The 15,227-nt window shown below is 41.2% G+C and overlaps 1 long non-coding RNA gene across 1 annotated transcript; it reads right to left on the reverse strand.

The window, feature by feature from the left end:
* Positions 1-3,875: 3,875 nt before the first annotated feature.
* LOC137445759 (uncharacterized) lies at positions 3,876-14,149 on the reverse strand. Its single transcript, XR_010988483.1, has 4 exons — positions 14,072-14,149; positions 10,693-10,874; positions 10,079-10,124; positions 3,876-3,947 (listed from the first exon to the last, which is right to left on the reverse strand). It is a non-coding gene; the product is annotated as an uncharacterized lncRNA (long non-coding RNA).
* Between the last annotated feature and the right edge of the window lie 1,078 nt (positions 14,150-15,227).

The raw sequence follows: 15,227 nt of genomic DNA on the forward strand, positions 1-15,227 counted from the left end.
AAGACAGGTGTGCTACTGATTTTCATTAATATATATCATCTGCCATCCATCTATTGCATACTCTGTAAAAGAAATAGTACATGACTTGCAGTGCAAAGACAATCAGTGTTACTTTTTAAATCTAAAGAAAAGCCTTCATATCTAAAAGGATTAACTGTTTTTCAGTCTGTTTAAGCCACCTCTTCTTAAAAAGAAGTCTATTATGAAGGAATTTATGTAGACAGCTAGACTATTATCCAGGGAACAAATGTTTCCTTGTGAGCATGAGACAACTTCCAACTTCTGTTACGGCGTTTCAAATAATGAAAAGTAATAGTGAAATTGCTGCAATAAACACAAAAGAAAATCTTGATAGGCAAGTCTGTTATGCAATATGTATTCCCCTTGCTGTTCCTTCACTGGTGCCAAAAGCATGTCACTCAGGTAATTTGTTTTAGACCCTTAACAAGACTTAGAAGCAATTATTATGAAACACTGACACAACAGATCTCACCAACAATTGAAGTTTGACAGCTCGTGAGAAAAGTCTCATGTTTATGTCATTGGAGAGGTGATCCTTGTATGACCTCCTTTTTCACTGCTATGAATGATAAACTATCCTTTTCCAGTGATAGTTCACTATAGCTGAAGGCCCAAATGTACTATACTTATAAAGGACATTTTCAGCTGGTTCTCTGAATCAAATAAGCTGGCAAATCCTTTGTTTCCTGTGACTGATCTAGTTTAAGCTTTATGATTATGCTCTAACTGGGTAGGGAACCAAAAGCCTAAAAGATATCCGTGTCGCACCTTGTAAAAGGACTGTAGAACAGACATTAAGAGAGAGGTGTGTGCAGAGCTAATGCACACATACTTTGACTGAAAATTGCTTCACAGCTCATTTTCTAAGTAAAGTGAAATAACTTGCATGTGGAGCACTCTCCTATGAAGACAGGCTGAAAGCACTGGGGTTTTCAGCCTAGAAAAGAGAATTGTCCAGGGATACCTTTGAGCAGCCTTTCAGTATTTGAATGGGGCCTCCAGGACAGCTGGAAAGGGACTTTTTATAAAAGCATGTGGTGATAGGATGAGAGGCAGTGGCTTCAGACTGGAAGAAGATAGATTTAAATTAGACATTAGGAAGAAAATCATCACCATGATGGTGGTGAGGCACTGGAAGAAGCTGCCCAGAGAAGTTCTGGATGTTCCCCTCCTTGAAGCATTCAAGGCCAGGTTGAATGGGGCCTTAAGCAACCTAGTAGGAGGTTGGAACTAGATGCTCTCTTCCAACATAAACCAGCCTATGATTCTATGATATTTGCTATAAATCACAAAAGTGACTTATAGGACTTCAGATTAAAGTACCTTTTATGTAATTTGTGTACTCTAACCCTTGATTTGCGTTGCTTGCAGGACAGCAGAAGAAAAGCTGGCCTCTTCTCTTTCTCTTAGTATTTATGTAGCTGATCAATTATCATAGGTGCTACTTCACATCAGTATCAGTTTAACCCATGTTCAGCAGTTTTAACAATGACTTCCAATGGAAATGCCATTTCAAAGAAAAGGATGGTTTCTTACATCCAGATTTTTCAGCATATTACTGAAAAAACATGATAGGAACATCTTCCTGTTTCCAGAAAGGAGCAAAACTGAGGTCATCACTGAGAGTAGACAATGTCTTTCTAAATCTTAGATGCTCCTAACGACCTCTCATTATAACTGCATGTCCTTGTAGAAAGCAATGACAATCACATTTAACCTCAACTACTACTATAGGAAATCAAAATATGACCAGGGCTAGCTGACACCAAGGCATCAGTTATGACATGATAAAAATTAATTTTTAACTCAATATTTAAAGTCTGCTTATTTTTTGATCTTGTGTAGGATGGCAGATTTAGAGTACCTGTTAGAATACAGAAATATATTAGAATATAGAAATCTGTGGTCACATAAAGGACTTTTCAGTAATTCTACTAAAGCATAAATAAATAATAGTAACAAATAGCACTTTTTTTCTGAATATTTGGTGCAGCTAGTTGAAGAATGTAAACCCTTGGCTTGGATTTGTATCTTCAGAATGGATTTTGATATACCAACTGAGTATGAGGGAGCTGGGATAGTTTAGCCTAGAGAAGAGGTTCAGGGGAGACCTTATTGTTCTCTACAATTACCTGAAGGGTAGACAGGTGGGGGTTGGTCTCTTCTCCCAGGCAATCAGCACCAGAACAAGAGGACACAGTCTCAAGCTGTGCCAGGGGAGGTTTAGGCCTGAGGTGAGGAGAAAGTTCTTCACAGAAAGAGTAATTAGCCATTGGAATGTGCTGCCCAGGGAGGTGGTGGAGTCCCCATCCCTGGAGGTATTGAAGAAGGGACTGGACATGGCACTTGAAGCCATGGTTTAGTTAGTGAGTAGTTGTTTGGTGACAGGTTAGACTTGATGATCCCTGAAATCTTTTCCAACCTTATTGATTCCATGATTTTATGATTTGCAGCTGGTAAATAAGTTTATTATCTCAAAGACCTTTAACAGAGGTCCTTCTTTGGTCTCTCGAAAAGACACAAAAGCTTCAAACATAGCTGTTGGGATGTCCCTGACAAGAATGGAACACAGATCCATAACTGTGTTGCTAAGTATGAGCAAACCTAACAATTCTTTTGGTGCAATTAAGATGCAACACACCAATAACTAGGAAGTTTAAGCTCTACAAATTCATAAAGGCATTGACCCCATTACTGCTTGCATTCCATGACAAATCAGTGCCCCTCCAAACATCTGCTCCCCCTTTCCTATTATTAATCTTTACTTATTGCCATTGAAGCAATATCTCAAGGATATGAGGTGTTTAATGTCTTGCTCATTACTGCAAAATAAATGCAGGTTTGTGTGAATCGCCATCATTAACAGAAATGAGGACTCCTAATTGCAAACAATTACTCTTGTTGCTCTTCTCTAAGAAACCTATGAAGTGCTCAGTGAAGAACCAGGGATCCCTGAAAGACTTCAGTTAACTATGCCAGTGGAGATTTTAACATGGAATTGGTGACTATTATCCATTTTCCAGTTGGTTTAGATAGGTTGGAACATATTCATTCAAGTCCCTAGTGAAAATGCCCACAAATGGTACAACCTGTCAGACCGATCTTCATTCTTATCCCACTGGTAACACAGAATCATAGAATTGTTAGGGTTGGATGGGACATCAAGGATCATCTAGTTCCAACACTCCTGCCATGGGCAGGGATACCTCACACTACATCAGGTTGCTCAGAGCCACATGCAGCCTGGCCTTAAAAACCTCCAGGGATGAGGCTTCTACCACCTCCCTGGGCAACCTATTCCGGTGTCTCACCACCCTCATAGGAAAGAACTTCTTCCTAACACCCAATCTGAATCTACCCATTTCTAGTTTTGTTCTATTCCCCTTAGTCCTATCACTACCTGACACCCTAAAAAGTCCCTCCCCAGCTTTCTTGTCGGTCCCCTTCAGATACTGGAAGGCCACAACAAGGTCTCCTCAGAGCCTTCTTTTCTTCAGACTGAACAGTTGCAATTCCCTCAGTCTGTTCTCATAGGAGAGGTGCTCCAGCTCTCTAATGATCCTCATGGCCCTTCTCTGGAAACACTCCAGCACATGGTCCAAGGGGTTTGGGTTTTTAGTTTTTGTGTGTGTGTGTGTGCCTGTCTTTTTTGTTGCTTGTTCAAAACCAGAAGAAAAACTAACAAAAATGAAATTGCTTTCTGGTTCCAAAGATCTCTCTCCAGAAGTAATACATATTGACACATCTTAGCCATGCTGCCATAATGAACACACAAAGAAAGCATGTTGGCCTTTCAGGGGCATAAGGAGTCACATTGTTTATCACTAATCAAACGTTAAATAGTTTAGATTACTGTTCCACTTGCAATTTCCTTCTTGATCCTAGGTACTTCTTCACATCTGGAAAAGTGCATCATATTATCACACCTGAAAAAAAGAAAAAGGTGTGTTTTCCATTTTCCTTCCCTCTAAGGATACAAGTCATAGCTCCAGTGTGAACTTCAAGGTTAGAGCAAGAGTTCTATTTTTCCTGTGCAGCACCTAAATCAGGTACTGGACACAGTAAAACTTCTGACATTTGGGAGCTGATATTGCTAATGTGCGTGCGTATGTGTGTGTGCATGCACTAACTATGAATCACAGCATGGAGCTAGGATGCTAAGGAAGTTCAAAGAGAATATTAAATCCCAGACTCAGCAGATGCACAGCTCTGGGGTTTATGAAACAAAAAATAAAAAAAAGAAAAGAAAAAAAAAAGTGTGAGCAAAACACACAAGCTTCCTGAGCAGCTAGAAACAAACCTGGAACCCTGCAGGCTATTGTTGGGATTTGTAAAATTGACAATAGCCTCTGCAACTTGTAATTTAGTCTTGTTTTTCCTTACTATTAAGATTGTTTCAGTTTACTTGAACTCATAAAAATGTAAGTACAATGCAGGGTTTCTCTGCCAGCATTTGTGCTATAAAATATTAACCTGTTGACACCGAGCATTAAAATGGATTCTCAGAATCACAGAATCCCAGAATGTCAGAGGTTGGAAGGCACCTGCAAAGATCATCGAGTCCAAGACCCCTGCCAAAAGCAGGACCACCTAGGGTAGCCTGCACAGGAATGCATCCAGGCAGGTTTTGAGTCTCCAGAGAAGGAGTCTACACAACCTCTCTGGGCAGTCTGTTCCAGTGCTCTGTCACCCTCACTGTAAAGAAGCTTTTCCTAATGTCGAGGTGAAATCTTCTATGTTCAAGTTTGTATCCATTGTTCTTTGTCTTATTACTGCACACCACTGAGATTGCCCCCCTCTACTTGACACCCATCCCTCAGATATTTATAGACATTGATCAGATACCCTCTCAGTCTTCTATTCTCAAGACTGAACAGACCCATGTCTCTCAGTTTCTCTTCACAGGAGAGATGCTCCACTCCCCTAATCATCCTCATGGCTCTCAGTTGGAGTATCTCTAGCAGATCCCTATCTCTCTTGAACTGGGAAGCCTAAAACTGTACACAGTATTCCAGGTGTGGTCTCACCGGGGCAGAGTAGAGGGGGAGAAGAACCTCTCTAGACCTGCTGGACACACTTTTGTTGATGTACCTGGGGATAACGCTGGCCCTCTTGGCCACAAGGGCATGTTGCTGTCCCATGGAGAACTTGCTGTCCACTAGCAGTCCAAGGTCTTTCTCTGTGGAGCTGTCTTCCAGCAGGGCAACCCCTGACCTGCACTGGTGTCTGCTATTATTCTTCCCTAGATGTAGGACCCTGCTCTTGTCCTCCTTGAACTTCATGGGGTTTGCCTGCATCCAGCTCTCCAGCCTGTCCAGATCTTGTTGGATGGCAGCACAGCCTGAGGGGTGTGGCCATTCCCTCCCCCCCAGTTTTGCACCATCAGCAAACTTGCTGAAGAAACTCTCAACGCCCCCATCTAAGTCATTAATAAAGATACAGAACAAAACTGGGCCTAGTACTGATCCCTGGGGCAACACCACTGGCCACAGGCCTCCAAGTTGACTCTGTGCCATCAATCACAACCCTCTGAACTCTGCTGTTTTCAATCCACCTCACAGACCAATTGTTTATGTCACATTTCCTGAGATTTCCTATCAGGATGTGAGACAATATCAAAAGCCTTGCTGAAGTCAAGGTATATGACATCCACTGCTCTTTCTTCATCTATTTATTTGGTCATGGATTCATAGAAGGCTACCAGATTAGTCAAGTAAGATCTCCCCTTGGTAAATTCATGTTGGCTACTCCTGATAACCCTCTTTTCTTCGATGTGTTTAGAGATGACTTCCAGAATGAGCTGCTCCATCATCCTTCCAGGGATGGAGGTGAAGTGACTGGTCTGCAGTTGCCTGGGTTTTCCTTCTTGCCTTTTTTGAAGACTGGAATGGTATTCACTTTCTTCCAGTCATCAGGCACCTCTCCCATTCTCTGTGAGTTTTCAAAAATGTTGTAGAGAGGCTCAGCAACAGTATCAGCAGCTCTCTCAGCACTCATGGATGGACCCATCAGGGCCCATGGAATTGGAATTGTGTGTCTTCATTTGGTACAAGAGATTTCTAACCCAGTGCTGACTGACTACCAGTGTCCTCCTCCCTCCAGTTCTGCTCCCTTGCTTCCAGAGACTGAGGCTCCTGAGGGCTGGTCTTAGGAGTAAAGACTGAGGCAAAGAAGGCATTCAGCAATTCTTCAATCTCTGCACCTTCTGTTAGTGTATCTCCCATATCATTCAGGAGTGGACCTACCTTTTCCCTGCTATTCCTTTTGTCATTGCTGTATTTGAAAAAGCTCTTCTTGTTTTCTTTCACCTCCCTGGCAAGACTTAGTTCCAAGACAGCCCTGACCTTCCTTGTTGCATCTCTACATTCTCTGGCAATATTTCTATAATCCTCCCAATTGAACAGACCTTTTTCCCACATACTGTAAACATCCTTTTTTCTTTTTGAGCTTTTCCATTCATTTTTAGATAGAGCACAACACTTCCATCATCTTTAGGTAAGCACTGTACACTGCTCCTTCAGCTCTGTGTATCTAAACTCTGTTTACACAGTACTTAGAATACACTTAGTATTTGTTATACACATGCCTTGTCTGAAGACGACCAGATCAGGTCACAGAGCTGACAGCTATGATGCTGCCTTAAAGCTGTTTGGGCAGTGCAGGGCAGGATGGTTAAGGTTACAAAAACGTAGTAAAAAGCTTTTTCATTCCACTAAAGAAAACCATAGACTTTAAGGCCAAAAGCAATGATTTTGTTGTACCATCTTAAAAAGAAATTCATGCAGACAGTAACAGGGAAGAGAGCTTAATTCTGATGCTGCAGCAACAGAGCTCACTTGTAGGGCATCCATTATCAGTCAAGCAAAACTGACCTCCTGACTAGTAACAAACCTGGCTTTCATCTCGGGTTTTATTGTACGCAGCACAATAGTTTGGAGTAACACATCTTCCAGAAAGACATCAGTCCCTAGCTGAAGACAACGTGGGCAGGAAAAGCCATCATTTCACCCCAATAATGTGTTGCAAGGGCTTCTCAGACCTCCTGTAAGATTTTGCTCTTGATTTCTCACATGGTTTTGCCTTGCCTCAGCCTCCAGCCATTGGTGCTAATTATGTCTCTGTCTACTAGATTAAAGCGCCTTTAGTATCCTACACTATCTCTCCTGACATTACTTTTACAGTGAGATCAAATCACCTCTGACATTCTTAATACAATAAGCAGAATTATCTTTATGTTTCTTGCAGTAAAAGGCCTCCTTCTGGGCCCCAAATAATTGCTGTGGGTCTTGTGTCCAATTTTGGGCATCTTTTAAAATATGAAAGTTAGAACTGAATGCAGGAATATACCTACATATTTGTTCATTACTTGCCTGTCATCATGTTCAAAGAGTACTTTCTTTTTATCTCCACTTTGCCATTGAAACACTCCACTGTAAGGATCGGTTTCTTCTCAGGATGTAGCTCTCCATACTGTAGCTATATAGAGTGCTCCTTACCAGGCAATTTTTCATGTCCCTTCCCTCTCCCACCTTCCTGAATGCATCTTTTTCACTAATGCATCAAAGACTTGAACTTGCTGCATCAGTGTTAATCTCTGTTAATTCCTCCAGACTTTTTTCAGCTGCACTTCTTTATGTACCTTCATACAGAAAAGTCTGGCTGCAATTTATTTACCCCCTTTCATCACACACTGATAAGATTTGCTCCTGAGCCTTCCGGTCTCTAGTCTAAGTGATTCCACTTCTCTCAGCCTCTCATGCATGAGAAGCTAAAGTCCCTTCAGCATCTTTGTGTCCCTTCACCGGCCTTCTGTCTTGCAGTAGTTATCGCAGATTTGGACACACCACTCCATATGTGCTCTGAGCATGAGCACAACTGAGGAGAAGAATTACCATCCTTGGTCTGATGCTCTCCCTAATGTAGTGTGAATGCTGCTGGCTCACACTCCACTTGGTGTCCACCAGGGCCTTCTCTGCACAGCCACTTTCCAGTCATTCAGCCTCCAGCCTTTCTGGGTGTGTGCCTGGCATTTCTTCTTCCCCAGCAGCAGGGCTTGGCACTTCCTTTTGTCCAGCTCTGGAGACTCCAGTTGGCCCACATCAGCAACTTTGCAAGATCTTACTTGTGCAACCTTTTGATGTATTAATGACTCCTCAGCTGCAAATCTGCCAAGGGTGCACTCTGACTCATCATCCTAGTCATTAATGAAGATGTTAAACAGTACTGGCCCTAGTATTAACCCCTGGACTACTGAATAAGTGATGAGATGCCAGATGGACTTAATGCCTGCTACCTCAACCCTTCAAGCGGAACAGTTCAGATTGTGTTCCATCCACCTCACCGTCCTTTTATCTAACTGTGATTCACCACTTTATCAGTGAGGAAGTCACAGGTGACAGCACTGAAAGCCTTGCTAAAGTCTGGATAACAGCCACTGCTTTTTGCTCAACCACCAAGTCGGTCATCTAACTATAGAAGATTATTGGATTAGTTAAGGATTTCCCCTTCCTAAAGTCACCCTAACCAGTCCCAGTTACCTCTTGTCCTTCATATCTCCAGAAATACTTTCCAGAATTATTTCTGTATCATGTTGCACATAATCAGTGAGGCTGACTGACTGTATGTCTCTGGATCCTCTCTCCTGTAATTCTTGAAGATAGAGGTGACACTTGCTTTCTTCTGTTTTTCAGGAAAGGAAATCTCCCAATCACTATGACCTCTCAAATATAATCAAGAGTGGCCTCATAATGACATCATACAGCTCTCTCAACATTTGGGGATGCATCCTATTTGGTTCCACAGACTTGTTTACATTCAGTTTATTTAAGTATATCCTAAGCTGATCCTCTGTCATGGGTAAGGTTTTATTTCTCCAGACCTGCCCCAATGGTCACAGGGCCCTGGAATTCCTGAAGAATAATTTTACCAGTAAATGACTGAAGCAAAGAAGGTATTGAGTACCTTCTCAGTCGTCCCCAGTGCCAGGACAAGAGGCAATGGGCATAAACTTGAACACAGGAAATTCCATCTAAACATGACAAGGAACTTTTACTTCAAGGACAGCAGAACACTGGAAGAGGCTGCTCAGAGACGTGGTAAAGTCTCCATCGCTGTAGACTTTCAAGGCCTGTCTGGACGTGCTCCTATGTGATCTGCTTTAGGTTATCCTGCACAACTCAATGACCTTTAGAGGTCCTTTCCAATCTCTACCATTCTGTGATTCTATGAGTACCTCAGTCTTCTCCATGTCTGTTATTACAAAGGCCAGTGGAAGCTAGTGTATTCAACCATAACAAGGTGAAGAAGTTTGCAGTCTCCTTTTCCTCTTTGATTCTCCAACCAATCAACTAAAAGGCTCAACTTCAGTAAACAACTCTAACATACTAGAAATTACAGCATAATAAAGAAATCATGATTTAAAGTGCTAAGTAGTGTTTCAATTCTGATGGTAATCTAGAATACTCTTAAAATCTAAGAAAAATTACAAAGGGGAATAATGAGGGGAAAATAGAATGGCATTAGGTAAATGAATGACAGTATTTGGGGTGTTATTAATGTCCTGCATAAAAATTGTAACAAATCTACAAGGTGATTAGAGGAGGATGGTTATGCAAATGTAAATATTTTAAATAAATAAATAAATAAATGAAAGATAAAATAGTGTTTTGTATTCCTTCTCTTGAACTATTCATACAAGTAGAACATCCACAAGAAAGTGTGATGGATTTGAGACTTGGAAACACTTTTGAGTAATCCATTCTGAAACTGCTCAAATCATGACAGGAGGAACATCAGTACTGATCAGCCAGTTGATCCAGAATTTTGTCTCTGACCAAGAGCTGTAGTGGGCAGCTGGCAGAGAAGTAGGAGTGAAAGACATGAAAGGTGATTCATGATTTAAATCTGCTTTCTGATAACTTCTTTGGGTGCCCTCCAAATCTTGTACTGAAATACTGAAAGTTGCTTCGTATTCAGCTTTCTCCAAATTATTCACAATTACCACATTCCTTTTTAGCTACCTCTTTGTGAAGGTGAAGGAAATAGTGTCTTTACTCACATGGAAGTATCTCTATTCCTCTGACCATGCCTGCTACCTTTCTCTGCTGCAGAGACCAAAAAGAAGGCACACACATGGACAAGATTAACATTCTGGTTTGTATTATGTAATCTAAGCAGAAAGAAACAAAATATCACGTTTTTCAGCATGGGTCCAGATGTGTTGCACCTTTTCAATTTTGCCTTCTGTCTTTTTGCTTTTATTTATTAATTTTGTAAATAAATGAGTCCATTTGAATGTATTCCCCCAATATGCCAGCATGTGCACGCAGACGCTGGCAGAAAGGCATTAGGTCCACCTGAAAGTGTAGCGTCTGTCTCTAATTCACTATTCTCCCATGAAGGCCACAGGGAGGATTACATTTCTTTCTTTCCTATTCCCTCTTTCCTAGCTAATGTCTGCTGCTGTCACACACAGCTGATAGCAGCAGAGTGAGATGAGTAAACCAGATCAAAGAGAAATGTCAGCTCCAATTTTTGTCCATAGCATTGAAAAGTAACACAAAGTTAAACAGAGTCATGCCAGTTTTCAGCATTTACATTTCATAGCTGGTACTTCCTTGCCATACATCTTACATTAAACAGCTTCATAATAAGTAAAACCAAATTCCTTACCCTCCATAGCCTCATCGAATTCAAAAAGGTCTGAAAGGACACAGCACAAAACTGAATTTGGCTCTGTGCTTCAAAACTGACATCCTGGTGAAGCAGCCTGCAGCAGCAGCAGCATAGGAAAATTTCCTTTCCACTGTAGATTGCTATTACTATTCTTGACTCAGCCTTTGCACAGATTTACTCTGGAAATCAAAAGGGAATTTATTGTAGAGAACAAATGAAGAATATGCAGCTGAGATCTTCAGGTTAGATAGCTGAATATAATCAGAGAAGGGAGTTTTGTCTTTCCTCGCAACCCAATCTGCATTCAGCAACAGAAAGGTCATCCTAGTTGCAAAATACACTGTTAAAAGAAGAATCTATCACCACAGCATTAAAAACATTACTTGATATTCACACAGTGAATAACTTCAAAATGAACAGCAAAGGAAAATGAAAACAACCTCAGCACCTACAGTATGTAATGGCAGTGGGTAGACAACCTATGGAATTCATTCTTCAGAGGCCTGCATAGAGCTTTTATCAAGGGTCTGAGTGAGAAATTGTATGACATGCTGGCTCAGTTATGCTTCTTCATAGCTATTCCACAAACCTGTTGGACAGTATCTCTTACCATTTCCTTCCGTTGACGTATGTAAAGGTTCTTTTTCCCTTCTTGTTAAAATGTACAATTGACCCAATCAATTATTCACCCTAAGACACAAATTGCAGAGTGCCTTTGGATTTTCTTAACTGGTCTTGATGAAAGAATTCATTCACAATTTTAAATAAAATTGTCACATGCATTTTTAAGGTTTTGACTTCTCTGCCCCTTCACTGGCTTTAAATGGCTCTCAAGTTGTTAAAGGTCGAGTGCCACTGCTCTAAGGGGTGTAATTTCATTTTGGCTCCTGAAGAGTTATGCATGTCAATCTTTAATCAAGAGGAAAAGTCTTCCTAATGCTTTCTGCTCACAAGCTCAATGCACAGCCAAAGAAACTTAAAACAGAATAAAAGTTGCAAGTTTTTTTAAAAAAATAAATGATGTTTTTTCATCCAGCAAATCATTAATAACTTCATGATTCATTCTGAATGATTTTACTCTCTGAAACCAGTGTCGTTGTTAACATGAGGAGTTCCTGGAGAAAATCCTGTGTTACCTTGTCAAAAATTAGTTTTATCACAAGAGGCAACTGCTTTTAATAAGATTTGAATGCATTTTATATCAGCTTATGATGTAAAGTTAGAACTGAAGTTAGGCACATGGGGAATAACTCTAACTTGGGGGGTGGGGGGGGAATAAAATCTGATATGTAATAAAAAACATGCATTTGAAAGAAACATGCAAAACCAGTAATGAGACAAAATCTTTATCAAATGGAGACTATAGTTATATGTGCTAATGCAGAATGCCCCACAGAACCATCATAGGTACATGAAGAACCCCTAGTCCTGTTGATTCAAACAGGCAGACCAAAGAACTCTGTTCTTTTTTCAATGTTTTGTCTTATGCCCGTATCTACAAATGATTCCAGTTTCTTATTATGGAAGATATTTTCTGTAATGGAGACATAATCGAGAAAAAAAAAAACCCAAACATTTGAAATTCCAGTTGCTCAACTGCTTAGTTTTCAAAAACCCAAAGAAATGGTGTACGTAGCGCTATTTATTTTCTTCTTATTTGACTGATTTGATATCTGTCATTTATAAAAATGTCCATAGAAAATGCTGTCTAGTGTATGAAAATATGCCATGTTAAAATGCATGGGGGGTTTTGTTTGCTTCTTTTTGTTGGCATCTTTTTTTTTCCACAAGTATTTCTAAAAAGAGAACACACAAAGCGTCTGAAAAATAGTGAAAATTTGTGTCCAAGGGGAAATTCACGTGGACTGCTCATAGAGTTTTTGATCCATTTTATGCAATTCCATTTTCAGTGGGAAAAATTAACAGGACAGTTAAAGCAATAGTTTCTCAGGCCTCTTAAAATGTAGCAGTAAAATCCCCCTTATTTTGACAGCAAAAATTGTTTTATTGTTTGGAACTCAGTTTTCAAGAGGAATCTTGGGAGGCAGTACAGATCTGAACTGAAATTGGCTGGGTTCTATAGCCTGGATTGATGCACATTATGAAATTCACTTGCTTCAGAGAAGAAATTACACTTTACAGCATAGCAAATATTAAAGTTAGCACAGTGCAAACAATCCTTTTAGACTAAAAATATTTAAGAAAATTACTACAATATTCCCTCATAACAGTTTTGTTAAATGTGTTTAATTGGTGAAGTCTTCCTTCTATGTTTCTTAACATTCTTCCTAAATATTTGATATGGTATCATCAAATACAAGCATTGAATTAATTTTCTCTCCTCATGCTTTTGCACTTCTGTGGGAACAAAACGATTTTTTCAAGTGCCTCACACAGCTTCCGTTGGCTTTAGTTCCCTCTAAACACTGCCAAGTGAGGCTGTACAGATTTGGATCCTTCCTTTTGTACCTATTATTTTCAGGCTTAACTCTAATTTCAGTGTTACAAAATTCAGAGCTATAAATAATCAGTTCATACTTTAACTGCAGAGGAACTCTGTTAATCCTTTGAGAGCCACATCTTTATGTGCCTGAACGTTTCTTCAATACCTTATTTCCTGTCGTCAAGCTGTAGATACCCAACACACAAAACATGCATGCAAGAACAAGCCATAAATACCAGCTTGCTAAAACTCTCCCTCAGTCTGGTGGGAAATGCATGTGTCCCGACTGGATGTACATGTGTTTTCCCATGTGAGACTCCCCTCTCTAACAACAAACAATGCATGTTTGTCACTGCCATTGAACTGACTAATCCAGGCAGTATAGAGGAGGACTTGTGTATCGCAAAACAATAGGACTAATTTGAGTGACAATCACTTAAGCGGAGCAGTCTCTTTAAGTGGCATACGGAAACACTGAGTTCAAAGGTGAAATGTACTACTGCTGAAAAGCGAATAGTAATGATAATATAGACCATTAAAAGAAGAAAAAAAAAAAAACAAAACCCAACCAAAACACCCCCAACATTAAAAAAAAAAAAAAAAACATCCCAAATCAAACAAACAAACAAAAAAAAAAAACCATCAACAAATAAACCACAAGGTAAAATAGCCGCAATTAGAATGACAAAGAAAATCCTAGGATCTTTTTCTTTTTTCTTGTTATTCTCCCCCCACCCCCTACCCCCCAGCTAACACATGGCATTTATCTCTTGAATTCATTTTGTTAGGGAAGAAACTACTTTGGGATTCCTGTCCAGGGCTGATACTCCCTTTCCCGCAAAGCACCCCTGCCAATTTGGCATGCCATGCTCTTGCAGGGACAACTCACAGGATGAATGCAAGCTCGCTCCTTAGTTCTGAGATCTCACTTACAGCTTCGGGTTTAAGACCGGAGCTTACACTGTCACAACCGACGCTGATCTGATCCCCTCTTACGGGGCCGGAGTCGGGAAGACGCTGTGCTAGGCGGCTGAGATAAAGGCCTTCCCAGCGCAGTCTGACTTGCGGAGATTGCGGATCGGCGGCCTTCAGTGGAGCTCTTGCACCCCCTACAGCCCAAGTGCCCGCAGTTCACTGGGAAAGGAGAAGGGGGGTGTCGAAATATCACCCCGAAATAATACAAAGAAGGAAAAGAGCACGCTTTAATGACACTTCCTCAAACGATTCCTGTCATCTACATCAAGCATCATGAATTTATTATCTCGTTCTAAATTAATAGAGGAGTGTTCTCGATGAAGAGGAGCGCAGGGAGGAAAACATTCTCCCCAAAGGACCACCCGTCGGGGCCGTGCTCACCCGTCGGGGCCGCGCTCACCCGTCGGGGCCGCGCTCACCCGCCGCGGGGCCGAAGCGTAAGCGACAGCGCTGAGGCCAGGGCTCGCCAGCCCCGTCAGGAGCTGCGCGGCGTCACCGGGCAGGGCGGCGGGGCTCCCGGCGCCGCGACGCCGGACCGCCTTCGCCGGCTTACATCTAGCAGTGCATAGACGGGAAACAGGCAATAAATAGGAGAAGGCCGTTCGTATATCGATTAAATACTAAATAAAATACTCAGCTTCTGAGTCAGTGTAAGGAGAAGAGAAAAAAAAATAATAAATAAAAAGGGCAACCCCAAAACTACAACAAAAAAACCTCAAACAAAACCCAACAACCCGGCTTGTCAGCCTAACACGGTCTGTGTGGAAATACACAAGCTGGAAGAGGCCCAATGCTTAACAGCAATGGTCAGACAAGGGAGAGAGGCTGCTACAAGCAGCTCCCCTCCTCCACCCAGAGCATCTAAAATAAAGATATGGGGTATGTTGCTTACAGACATGGTGCATTTTGAAAGAAACTGCAAGATCTGGCTCAGGTTAAACTTTCTGTAAGCTGGCAGGCTGTGCAGTCTCTCACACACATCTCTCCGAGTAATGATGAGGTTTGCAACAGGCACTAATGCTAACCAGGGAGTGGGATGGACTCATGGGTTTTAACTCAGCTCCAGTTTAGCAGCCTCTTTGTAGGCATCCTAAAACCATTACATCCCTATAAA

The sequence above is a fragment of the Melanerpes formicivorus genome, unplaced genomic scaffold, assembly GCF_026170545.1.
Source record: "Melanerpes formicivorus ecotype bairdi unplaced genomic scaffold, bMelFor1.0.p_v2 SCAF_15, whole genome shotgun sequence".
In the NCBI taxonomy this organism is placed as follows: Eukaryota; Metazoa; Chordata; class Aves; order Piciformes; family Picidae; genus Melanerpes; species Melanerpes formicivorus.